Genomic DNA, 12,435 nt, shown 5'->3' with positions numbered 1-12,435 from the left:
CTCACGGCACTCTCGCCACCGCCTATGGCTAGAGTCACTTGACATAGTAAGCTATCCAAAGGCATTAAATCGCCAGAAAGGCATACGTCTACATCCCATCCTGGAGACAACCGTTTTATTGCTGGATGATCAGTGGCGTAGAAAGCAGCACACGTCCGCACAAAAACAATGACGCATGATTAACGTGCCTCACTCAGCTCGTTGTATTGTATTTAATTTGTCAGTTGACAAAGGGACACGCGTCCCGAAAGCTACTGATTTTTGTTAATATATTTGTATAACTGGTTTATAACTAACTTAAGTGTATAGAATTGGCTTGTATCCAAATCGCCAATTCTTAAACTATCTAAAAATCTTCCATGTGATCAATGATTGCCAGTATGGATTCCGTCAGTGTCAATCTACTGGTGATAAACTGACTTATGTTACCATCAATGGACAAATTTAATGGAAAAGTTTGGTGAAGCTCAAGCAGTTGCTCTTGATAATTCCAAGGCTTTTGATTGTGTTTGGCATAAAGTTCTTCTAAATAAACTTCCATTTTATGGTTTGCCAACTGTTTTTTGTAACTGGGCATCCAGTTTTCTCTCTGACTTCTCACTGCTGGTGTTGGCTCTGCTTTTCTAACTTCTCCACTAATGCATATGTTCTGCAAGGTTCAGTTCTTTCTCCCATTCTTTACCTCTTGTATATTAATGACCTTCCACTGACTGGAAATCCTATCCATAGTTTTTCTGATGATAGCACATTGCATTCCACCTTCTAGTTTCAGAAACCTTGCCCTGTACAAACAGCTTTAACTTCTCGAATATCCGCTACCAATTCTTTAAATGCTGATCTCTAAGTATTCTCCAGTGGAGCAAAGGTAATGTAGTTGATTTCAATCCTTGTAAAAATGTACTTATATCTTACAAAAAGGATTCTTTTGCTCCTATGCTTACCTTCGAATACACTCAGATTTCTAGACAAGATCACATATCTCTATTAGGGATTACCCTGACTTCTAATCTCTCTCTTGGCATAAGCACATCACAAAACACTGCTTCCTTGGCATCTAAAAAACTGGGTTCTTTCTTTTGCTCTCGGCATTACTTTTCTTCCAAAAAGTTGCGCACTCTCTACATCTACATATTGCAAATTTGTCCTACCATGAAATATTGTTTTCACATATCTGGAGCTTCTAAATTCCATTAGAAGAGGACAGTCAGGTTAATTAATTCTGCATCTCTAAAGAAAGTCTCTCCATTCTGTCTCACAAACATTCTGTTTCTGTTGCATGCCTTTTCTATAGATACTTCTATAGTCACTGTTCTGCTCAATTGGCTTCTATAATTCCCACTGTCTCACTCTTCCAAACCAGTTCGAACACATGCCACAAGGGCGCCTCTGTAGCCAGGTGGGCAGGAGCAGCAGTGCATAGCACATGCTTCTTGATTAGACCGGGGTTCGAGCCCGTGACCACCAAATACGGAGGATGCGGAAAGGTCAAGAAATGACCACCGCATATCCCCGGAGCAATATGGCCTTAGTTGCTAATGCTCCTAAAAACCAAAACAACAACACATGCCACAACCAGTCAGCATCCTTTTTACTGTACAACTTCAAACTCCCAGAACCAACTTTTCTTCCTCCTCATTTATTAATTCAACTTCCATTTTCTGGAACAACCTCCCTTCATATGTATTTCCTGAAAATTACAATCTACAGAAATTCAAGTCAACAAGTATTTTCTTTCATCTTCTCAACCTTCAATCCAAACATGGTACTAAGTACTATAGGTTCTAATACCTCTCGTGCTTTGAGTTTTCATTTAAAAAAAAAAAAAAAACCTCATAATCTGATAACAGTACACTTTTTTTGTGTTCTATTTTTTGGCACCCGAGGACACTGCTATTCTCAGCAAAGGCTTGGGGTTTACTTTAAAAATTATATTATTCACAATGTTGAACTAAAAATTACTAGTATCATTTAAAATTGAATAGCATCAATAAAAGAGGTGAATCCACTTTCATTTAAAACTCCAGGGCACCACAATGCAGTGTTAAAGAATAGCATGCACATGCACTCAGAGTTTTAAATGAATAACCAGTTTGCCTCTTTTGGTAAGCTTTTCATTCAAAATGATATTAGTAATTTTGGTCAACTCGTGGATCATAATATCATTTCTAAAGCAAATCCCAGCTTTGTCATACTCACTGAGGGATCAAAGCATCCCCAAGATTATCAAATTATTTCAATTCCCATGTTTGAAATATAACCTCGTATCATTACTATATTATTTATATTTTAATATAAATAAAAAACAGAGCTGTGATGCTCAATGAGTTCTACATTTGTACATTAATATATAAAAATAAAGAGGAATTTACCTTGATGCTTTTTTGTAGAATACTTCAACACAACACACTCCTGAATTCAATCAGACATAAAATTATTTCTTAATGGCTTCCTTCCCTCAAAGACATATGAATGCTCTGACATATCTACGATCCTCCAACCCGACCACCAACACACAACTCTGAGTGCCAGAAAACATTAAGTCTAATAATAAAATCATTAAAATGATTACGGTGTGTAAAAGTTAAAATCATTAATTTAATTAAAATAATTTAAATTTATATACAGGCAGTTCTCGCTTTACAAGTTTTCGGGTTTACGAGTTTTTTTCCCCCAAGTATCAACAAAGTCGAAAATATGAACATTAATTGCAAAAAATGAATGTTAAACATTCATAAATATCGCATTCCAAACCAGGTGCACAGCTATACAATACAGTGTACCCTGCTTTACGATATTAATCAGTTCCAGAGACACCATCGTATCGTTAAAACATCGTAATGTGAACTCAATAACACATTGTTTTTTGGTAATTCATTTCAAGATCTCGGAAGTTGAAATTTTCGCTGTATAACTAAGCTAAAATCTCTATAAAATTTTTTATATGGCCTTAAGGCCATATAAAAGGTCATGAGCGTGGTTTGTAAATTGTATTAGTTACCAATTCAAATCATTAAATGCACTACATTTTCATCGCTATCATATGTTCCCGTTATAAGAATAAATTTTAACAGCCTTTGTGATATTTTTCTAAAGCAAATTTCTGGAGGTCACAACCATAAAACAATAAAAACAATTTGCACTTTCCTGTTTATTGGGCCTTTCTGTTACTGCAAACAATTATAAACGGGTAGTAAACTCGATCTTCTTGCATTTGCGAAAATACCGATAGCTGGAATTGTGTAATTTTTTACGTGATTATAGTGAAATGCATTTTCCCTTTACTGAAATCTTCAATCGTATAAAAAACATAAATAAATTTTCAGAATTGTCTCTTCATTCCTTTTTTTTTTTAAGCTTTATAAACTTGTTACTCCATGCGAATTGTGTTAGTTGCAATTTGTCTGTGTCGTTTAAAAATGTTATGCATGCAATCGTGAAATTTATAATTAAAAGAGAAGATTATCTTGGAGGAACGCTTTGTTGCACAAGGAGGACAACTCCTTGTGCAACGAGTGCCGAGTCAATAATGAGTGCTCAACCAGTGTGCATTTAGTCGATGATGATGATGAAGAATAAACATTCTTTAACATTTGTAATGCGTAAATAATTTCTCTATTATTATAATTTGCTTGATTTTACAGGCTACGTTTTCATTTCTTTGGATAAATCAATCATTGTTTAAACATAAACTAATTAGCTAACTAATTTCATTGTTGATAACGTAACCTCTATTTTTAACCTTATGTCTATGGGAAATAAATTCCTGCTTTACGAGCGAGTGCGCTAGTGACGAATTAACTCGTAAAGTCTAGAACTACCTGTATAGTTGTTCAAAATTGGTTTAACTTATTTTAATTAATTTAATGATTTTAACTTTTGCACACTGCAATCATTTTAATGATTTTATTATTAGACATAATATCTTCTGGCACTCAGAGTTGTGTGTTGGTGGACCTTAGCTATTGATCGCAGATACGTCGGACCATTCATGTGTCGGACTATTCTTTGAGGGAAGGAAGCCATTAAGAAATAATTTTACATCCGATTGAATTCAGGATGTGCCGTGTTGAAGTATTCTATAAAAAAGCATTGAGGTAAATTCCTCTTTATTTCTATATATTATACTATTTTAAGTAACTTTTAAAGATGTCCTGTTCTTTATAAATGAAGAGGTTCAGTTCACTATTTATTAACATAGGCATATCATGCAAGAAAGCAAGCTTATATAGCATCAGACAAAAAAAAAAAAAAAAAACACTTCCCCTTTCACCCATCCATTCACTCCAAACGTTTGTCCACTTCTTCCATAAATTTACTTAAGCTATCAACTTCCATAATGACAGATGGCAGTTTTCCAGCAATCAACTACTTGCTGGCTAAAGGAAAATTTCCACACATCTATTCTACAACCGTCTTTCCTCAATTTGAGTTTATTCCCCCCCCCCACCCTCAGGTTTGTAATCTGAGCAAGAAGAAGCATCCCATCAGCCTGCTCAAACCATTCAAGGCCTTATACATGTTGCCCTTCTCTGTACTCGTTCCAACAGCTCTACATCCTTCTTAAAATAAGGCCTCCAGACCTGTACACAGTACTCAAGGTGTGGCCTGACCAATTGCCCTATACAAGGGAATAATCACCTCCTTATCCCTGCAAAAAAATTCCTATATATCATTGATAAAATCCCATGACCTGCTCCTGCAGCCTGTCTGCACTGCTCAGAAAACTTCATATCTGACTGCACAATTACCCTCAGGTCTTTTTCATTCTCCACAACCCTGAGTGTAGTACCACACAGTTGATAGATTGCTCTGGGGTTATTGCTACCCATATGCTGTACTTTACTTTTGTCAATGTTAAAACTTCAAGTTTGCCCAGCTTTTCTAAACAAACTGTCTGCCCAACTTTTCTAGATCCTGTTGCAGTAGCAATAATTACCAATGATATAAAAAGCATGATGTTATACATTTTGCAGATGATACAAAGATTGGCATGGTTGTTAATGACAGTATGTTACTGCAACAAGATCTAGATAAGTTGGGCAAATGGGCTGAGAAGCTGACCTGCTAGCATCCCATTTTTCTTCCAACTCATGTATTAATATCTTGGTAAAACACCTCCCACCATTCAAAAGGATGTCAGAAGGATTTTGACAAATACTGATGCTAAGAAAGCTCCAGGTCCCAATGGTATTTCTCCACTTGTTCTCAAAACCTGTACTCCTAAACTTACTCCTGTTCTTTGCCGCCTTTTTTCACTTTCTTATTCCAAAGGTGTTTTTCCTTCTACTTGGAAATTTGCTCATATCCAGCCAGTTCTTAAAAAGGGTGACAAATCCCTCCAATCCAATTATCGTCCCATTGCAATTACTTCTATTCTTTCTAAAGTAATGGAGAAATCAATTAACCACCAACTCTTAAACTACATAGAAACCTTCCGTCTGATCAACGATTGCCAGTATGGATTCCGTCAGTGTCGATCCACTGGTGATATTCTGGCTTATTTTACCCATTTATGGACTAATTCAATGGAAAGGTTTGGTGAAACACAAGTAGTTGCCCTTGACATCTCAAAGGCTTTCGATCGTGTTTGGCCTAAAGGTCTTCTAAACAAGCTTCCATCTTATGGTTTGCCAACTGTTTTTTGTAATTGGTTATCTAGTTTTCTCTCTGATCGCTCACTGAGGGTGATGGTAGATGGCTCTCGGTCTTCTAACTTCTCCACTAATGCCGGTGTCCCCCAAGGTTCAGTTCTTTCCCCCCACTCTTTTCCTCTTGTATATTAATGACCTTCTTCCATTGACTGGAAATCCTATCCATAGTTTTGCCACATTGCATTCCACTTTCCATTTTGAGAAACCTTGCCCTGCTCAATCAGCTTCAACTTCTCGAAAATCTGCTACCAATTCCTTAAATGCCAATCTTCAGGTATTTCTCCAGTGGGGCAAAGACAACTTAGTTGATTTCAACCCTTCTAAAACTCAGTCTTGTCTTATATCTTGCAAAAAAGGATTCTTCTGCTCCTATGCTTATCTTTGGTGACACTCTGATTTCTAGGCAAAATGATATATCTCTTTTGGGGATTACACTGACTTCTAATCTCTCTTGGCACAAGCACATTACAAATATTGCTTCCTCTGCATCTAAAACTGCTGGGTCGGAAAACTGCTAGCTTGGGGGGAGACAAAGACAAATAGATTAACAGTAGCCACTGGCAGAGGTGAAAGAGATTCTTGCACTGCTTCTATTGGAATGAGCAGAAGCCTGAAAAACAATATGCAGGATATTTCAGAGACTGCTGGAAGTCATTGCGGTACAAGTAAACACATGGGTTGTGTTAGGGTAGCTAAGAATAGAAACAGGTGCATGTATACTTGCGTGTACACCAATGCTAGGAGTTTAGTAAATAAATTTGATGAATTTGAGGTTTTGCTCAAAACATCAAAGGCAGATATTGTTGGGATATCAGAGATATGGTGTCACACAGATATAAGGAATGCAGAACTGGAATTTGGGGAGTACAACGTCTACAGAAAGGATAGACAGGATAGGAAGGGAGGAGGGGGTTATGCTATTAGTTAAAAAACACATAAAATCCAAGGAAGTGAAGCCAGTCGACATCGATGGACAGGGCAGTGTCGAGTCAGTTTGGTGTGACATAAGCATGGGTAAATCAAAATTGAGAGTAGGAGTGTGCTATAGGCCTAATGACTCTGATGAGTATAATAAGATACTGTACAGGGAAATAGAATGGGCCAGTAAATCAGAGAGTCTTATAATGGGGGATTTTAATTTCCCAGATATTGACTGGAATTTGTGGGCTGATCACTCACACACTAGCAAGGCTTTTGTGGATTTATTGGATGATTGTTTTCTACACCAGCATGTTCGGGAGGCAACTAGAGGGAGTAATACTCTTGATCTGATTATCAGTAGTGATTCTTCATGCATTAAGAATCTGCAGATAAAGGAACCACTAGGTGGCAGTGATCACAGTGTTCTGAAGTGGGATTTACTCAAGGAGGTAACTACCATCAGAGGTAAAGGGAAGGGTTTTTGCTTTCGTAAAGGCGACTATGATGGGCTGAGACAGTATTTAAATTCTATACAGTGGGACCAACTGATGATGTTACCAACAGCAAATTCAAAATGGGAAGCATTCAAGGAACTAATCTTGGAAGCTACCAGGCTTTACATACCAACCAAGAAATATTGTTCGAGGTTCAGGCCTAAATGGTTGTCAGATGAACTAATGAGACATATGGCAGAGAAGAAAAATGTATGGGATACATACAAATTAATGGTTGACATCGAAGCCTATGATAGATATAAGTTGGTCTGTAACCAAGTCACAAAGGAGATTAGGCAGGCAAAGGCAGATTATGAGAAATCCTTGGCAAAGGATGCAAAGAAAAACAGAAAAGAGTTCTTTACCTATTTAATCTCAAGAATGAAAGGGATGAATCAGATTGGTCCACTGGATGTTGATGGTTCAACAGTTGAGAATCCTGCTCAGGTGGCTAACAATCTAAACGAGTATTTTGCATCTACATTCACACATGAGGAGTTATTCAGGAAGGGAAATGTCGTAGGTGAAGTAAACATTGGCAGTGAGCTAGATGATTTTCTAATAACTGAGAGGAAAGTGGAGGAGAAATTGTTGAGGATATCATAAAAAAGGCACCCGGGGTGGATGGGATCTATCCAGTTTTATTAAAGGAGGCAGCAAAGGAAGTAAGCAAACCCCTGGCCATAATTATGAGAGCTTCTTTGCACTCAGGGGAGGTACCCATAGACTGGAGATGTGCAAATGTAACCCCAATTCACAAAGGAGGATCAAAGGCTGCCAAGTAATTATAGACCTGTTAGTTTAACTTCGGTTCCAGGAAAATTAATGGAGGATCATCTGGACAAGAATTCAGTTATAGCTCAGACACAGCATGGTTTTGTTAAGGGCAGGTCTTGTCTGACCAATTTGATTGGATACTATGATGTAGTCACAAAAGAACTGGATGCAGGGAATAACTTTGATATTATATATTTGGATCTTAGAAAGGCTTTTGATACTGTTGCGCATGGAAGACTGCTGCACAAATTGGAGCAGAGTGGCATTGGAGGCAAATTGCTGCTATGGATAAAGGGATGGTTGAGTGGCAGAAGACAGAGTGGTAATCCATGGACACTGCTCAACGTGGACTAATGTTATTATTGGAGTTCCTCAGGGTTCAGTGTTGGGTCCATTGTTGTTTTCTGTATTTATAAATGATATAGATGATGGTATATCAAGCTTAATGTCCAAGTTTGCAGACAATACAAAGGTTGGCAGGGTTGTTAAGGACACTACTGATGCTGCTGCTGCTGCAACAGGATCTGGAAAGGTTGAGCAGATGGGCTGAGAGGTGGCAAATGAAGTTTAACATTGACAAATGTAAAGTACTACATATGGGAAACAGTAACCCCAGATCAACATATCAACTCTGTGGTACTACGCTGACAGTGGTAGAGAATGAAAAGGACCTGGGGTAATTGTGCAGGCAGATATGAAGTTCTCTGAGCAATGCAGACGAGCTGCAAGAGTAGCTCATGGTGTCTTGTCAATGATATACAGGAATTTTTCTTGCAGGGAGAGGGATGTGATTATTCCCTTGTATAAGGCATTGGTCAGGCCACACCTTGAGTACTGTATACAGGTCTGGAGGCCTCATTTCAAGAAGGATGTAGAGCTGCTGGAACGGGTACAGAGAAGGGCAACAAGATTAGTGAATGGAACAAAGGGTTGCTCTTACGAAGAAAGGCTTAAGTTTTGCAAATTACAGAGTCTGGAGACTAGGCATCGGCGAGGTGATCTGATAGAGGTGTATAAGGCTTTGAATGGCTTGAGCATGCTCAATGCCGATGGGATTCTTCCTCTTGCTCAGAATAATCACCTGAGAGGGCATAAATTCAAATTGAGGAAGGACGGGTGTCGGATAGATGTGCGGAAATTTGCCTTTAGCCAGCGGACAGTTGGTTTGTGGAATAGACTTCCATCACTTGTTGTTGAAGTTGATAGCCTAAACAAATTTAAGGCTCAGCTGGATAGGTATTTCGAACGAACGGAGGGGTGAAATGGGAGTAGTGGTTGTGCTTCTTTTTTTTTTTTTTTTTTGGCTGATGCTTAATAAGCTTGCTTTCTTGCATCATATGCCTCTACTAATGCTAATGCTAATGCTTCGCTCTCGGCATTACTTTTCTTCCAAACTGCTGCTCACTCTGTATAAATTGCAAATCCGCCCTACCATGGAATATTGTTCCCACATCTGGGGTGGTGCCCCCAAAACCTCTCTCAGGCTTCTAATTCAAAAGAGGACATCAGTAGTGTCCTCTTTTGAATGATTCCATTCAAAAGAGGGCAGTTAGGTTAATTAATGATTCATCGCTAACAAAGTCTCTCCATTCACTGTCTCATAGACATACTGTTTCTGCTGCATGCCTCTTCTACAGATACTTCCATGGGCACTGTTCTTCTGAATTGGCTTCTATAATTCCTGCTCGCTCTTTCAAAACAGTCCGAACGCATTCTGCCACCAGCCAACATACATTTACTGTCCAACTTCAAAGTTACAGAACCAACTTTTCATCTTCCTTGTTTATTCATTCAACTGCCGTTTTCTGGAACAACTTTCCTTCATACATATTTCCTGAAAATTACAGTCTACAGGAGTTCAAGTCCTGTCGTCAACAAATATCTTCTTTCGTCTTCTCAACCTCCAACCCTAGCACGGTACCAAGTACTATAGGTTCTAATACCTCTCATGTTTGGGGTTTATATAAAAAAAAAAAAAAAGAGAGAAGAGGCAACTGAAGTTTAACATTGACAAATGCAAAGTACTCTATATGGGTAGCAGTAACCCAAAAGGAATGTACCAATCTGTGGTACTATACTCAGGGAAGTGGAGAGTGAAAAAGACACGGGGGTAATTGTGCAGTCAGATATATAGTTTGCTGAGCAGTGTAGATGGGCTGCCAGATCAGGTCATGGTGTCTTGTCAATGATATATAGGAATTTTGCTAGCAGGGACAAGGAGGTGATTATCCAGTTGTACAAGGCAATGGTCAGGCCACACCTTTAATACTGTGTACAAGTCTGGAGGCTTCATTTTAGGAAGATGTAGAGTTGCTAGAACGAGTACAAAGAAGGGCAACAACATTGGTGAGGGGGAACATAGGGGTGCTCTTACCAAGACAGGCTTAAGTTCTGCAAATTGTAGTGCCTGGAGACTAGGCACATGCAAGGTGATCTGATTGAGGTGTATAAGGCCTTGAACGGCTTGAGCAAGCTCAATGCTGATGGGATTCTTCTTGCTCAGATTAAGAACCTGAGGGGGGCATAGATTCAAACTGAGGAAAGACAGTTGTAGAATAGATGTGTAGAAATTTGCCTTTAGCCAACAGGTAGTTGATTGCTGGAACAGACTTCCGTCTCTTGTTGTGGAAGTTGATAGCTGAAATAAATGCTTGTCCAGCTCAGCCTAAATAAAAGGCTGAGCTGGACAAGCATTTGGAGTGAATAGATAAGTGAAATAGGAAGAGGTTTTTTTTTTTTTTTTGGCTGATGCTGCATAAGCTTGCTTTCTTGCATCGTATGCCTCTGCTAATGCTAATTTCCACATACTGTCTCACTATTAATTAAAATTAACTTCTTACTTTGTACTTTCTTTGACAGTAGCCTGTTATACCTGAAAATGCCGTTTTAATTATTAGACAAATGTTTCAAACAAGCTACTCATTATCGCATTATCGGAGCGTTGAATCTTCAGGTTTTCCTCAACTTTATCTTTTTTTTTTTTTTTTTTTTTCACTTTTGAATCAATTAACCCCCCCCCCCATAAAAAAATAAAACAGAATTTTTATTCTGGATGAAAAAAAAAAACTTCTTCTGTACTGGAGAAAAAAACCCAAATTTCCCAAAAGACAAACCATACAGCACTTGACAGAAATCTGACTAACTCAGCTACTTAATAAAAAAAAAGCTCACATTACTGACAGAATTTTACTGCAGGCCTTTTCCACTCTGTGTGGAAGACTGATCATATCCACTGTACCTTCCAAGAGGGCAGGAACAATGAATATAATTACAAGTCTTCACAGCCTTGTTTAATATTTAATAATTAAGGTTGTAAAAGTGTGTAGTAACAATGATAAACCATTTTAATTGAAGCACTCTACATGCTGTATTGATTGACACAAGCAAGTGTCATTGCCCTCCACTTTGTTCTCATGTTTCAAGTTTCTTTGTACTTACTATTTTTTTCCTTGTGCACATTATTTCTCCAGTTTTCTTTATTAAATCTATCTTTTCGAAAATAGAGTAATAAAACAGAAACACTTAATTCTGACACAGGATGCAGTCTGCTTTAGGTATAGCAGTTTGTGAATACTCATCATCATCAGTAATTCAGTCTTGGGACTGGTCAGTTCCTGTGATGAGTTGTCACCATCTTTGTCTCACCTGTGCTGTTTGTTTTAGTTCCTAAAAATTTCAAAGTCCTGCTTCATACAGCAATGTCCCAATGAAGGCCTTTTCCCTCCACAGTCCCCTCCATTGCATCCAGAAACAAACCACCATGTCGAATCACATGGCCCACCCATTTAAGTCTAGTTGATCTTATTCTACCTAGAATTTTCCTTTGTTCTTGGACACATCTTAATACTTCCACATTTGATACTTTTTCAGCCCATTTAAATTTTTTCCATCCTGTGCCAGCGCCACATCTTGAAGGCCTCAAAGTCTCTTTTTGTCTCTCTTTGTTAGAATCCATGTCTCCGCTGCATAGAGTGCCACTGACCAAATATATGTCTTTATTATCTTCTTCCTAATTTCTTGTGACATCTTCTGTGTAATAAACGACAGTTTATGCTTGAAAGGCTATTTTGCCATTGCAATTCTGGATTGAATCTCAGTGTCCTGTTTCTCAATGTCATGAAATATCCTGTGCAAATACTGATGACACAAATTTCAGTAAACACGACTTCTTACCTGTTTCAGTAGAAATAAGAAGTCCTACAAAAGAATAAAGGAAAAACTTGTTGCAGGAAGGAAAAATTACAAAATTATACTGATTTTGATGAAAATAAAACAAAAAGGAAAGGAAAAGAAACAAGAAGGTGCAACACAATTTCAAATGGTCCTGCAACAAAACTACGAATACTACCGTGGATATTTAAAAATTACCTGCCCAATGTCTTCAATAAGATCTTCAATAATGGCATGACGTGATCATAAATAAATTTCAAGACTTTAACTAATAGGCCCAACACAGCCAAGTATCAAAATAATTTTATATTTTTTATATATACGTATGCACAAACTGAATGTATAAAGTTAAGATATAAATATGTAAAGAAGAAGAATGCAATGCGGCTGCTTCAGTCTTCTTTGATTAGTCTCGTCTACAC

The 12,435-nt window shown here is 38.0% G+C and overlaps 1 protein-coding gene across 3 annotated transcripts in view; it reads right to left on the bottom strand.

Annotated features, from left to right (window-relative positions):
• The window catches only part of aop (ETS variant transcription factor anterior open), a 134,987-nt gene that overhangs the window by 10,463 nt on the left and 112,089 nt on the right, over positions 1-12,435 (bottom strand). The window lies entirely within an intron of this gene.

This window comes from Mastigoproctus giganteus, chromosome 10 (assembly GCF_048544385.1).
Source record: "Mastigoproctus giganteus isolate SK-2022 chromosome 10, ASM4854438v1, whole genome shotgun sequence".
In the NCBI taxonomy this organism is placed as follows: domain Eukaryota; kingdom Metazoa; phylum Arthropoda; class Arachnida; order Uropygi; family Thelyphonidae; genus Mastigoproctus; species Mastigoproctus giganteus.
Note: the sequence above shows the minus strand (reverse complement) of the source record. Positions and strands in the feature narration are given on the sequence as shown.